Source organism: Glycine soja, chromosome 5 (assembly GCF_004193775.1).
Source record: "Glycine soja cultivar W05 chromosome 5, ASM419377v2, whole genome shotgun sequence".
NCBI lineage: Eukaryota > Viridiplantae > Streptophyta > Magnoliopsida > Fabales > Fabaceae > Glycine > Glycine soja.
This window is the reverse complement of record NC_041006.1, coordinates 38,661,259-38,662,634: the sequence shown is the minus strand read 5'-3', so window position 1 is coordinate 38,662,634 and position 1,376 is coordinate 38,661,259.

Sequence of the window (1,376 nt, the reverse complement as noted above, 5' to 3'; positions counted from 1 at the left end):
AAGTATGTAATATGGTGTTAATTGATATGTATCACTAACCCAAATCTGCAGGCTTTCTATGTACTATGTCATTTTGGCATTGACATCAAGGCATAGACTAGGGTGGTCAAGTATGAAAACTTGTATATGGTGCATAAATTTTTTTAATCCTCAGATTACTCTTTGGTCATCATAGTATCTTTGGACTTCTCACATAATATTCTTTCTCTATACAAAGTAAAATGTTCCTGAACCACTTTCGAGACCTTGGATTGCCGGAAAGCCTTCATCTAACTCGGCAAGAACCACCCTCTCCCTTTCGTCCGTGGTCTAAATTCTCCATCACTGCAAACCACCGTTACCGCCGTCACCGCCACCGACCTTGACCGCGCCATCACCGGATTTATGCCACCATCGTCGTCTTCTTTGCCTCCCACTCCTGCTCAGGTGTGCCATCGTCGTCGTCGTGTCTACTGCTCCTCTGCGACTTGAATTAAAAAAAACTTTTTGCACCATACACAAGTTTACATACTTGACCAAGCAAGAATATTGTGTTTTCGGTTTTGATAAGCCCCCCCAAAAGTTTGACAAACAGGGATAATTAAGCCTCCCACAGGTAAACAATTTGTCATCATGAATAAAAACCAACTTTTTTCAATGATAAAAAGAACATTTGTTAAACAACTTATCATCTTAAATTTCCTAGGAATTTAATTTTGATAAATAATGCCTATAATAATTTTTATACTTTCAACCACTCATAAATATATCTTTTAGAATTATTATAAAAAATCAAGAATTTCAACTATGTGAAAATTCATGATTATATAACAGTATAAAAAATACTTACACTATCATAATATTCTAATTAAAAATATTTTATGATAACCAAATTGTCATCAAGTAAATTTTTAAGATACTAAAAAAATAATTTATTATTTTCCTATATATTTTATAATAATGATTTTATTAAAATATTTATCAATGTAGATATAAATATAAATTTATTTATAATTACTATTAAAAAAGTGTGAGTAACTAGTAATAAAAATGAAATACTATATATTTTACAAAACATACATCATATAAGTGAAAAATTTAGTTTATATAAGTCAAAAGTAAAAAAAAAGTTGAATTTATTAAAGTAGATCTTGTTTGGTATGATTTTCAATAAAAAAATAATTGTTGAATAATTAAGATCACTTTTTAATTTGTAGTTTTCTTTCTTCTAATTTAAAAAAGTTATTATCAATCTTATAATTTTCCTTTAACAAGTAGTTTACTAAAATTTGTGAGGTTGTTCACCAAAGATTATGGTGATAGAAATTTGGAGTGAGAGCATAACAGAAAAGAAAAAAATTATGCATTTACATCTTAAATGGTAATCGGTTGGAAGA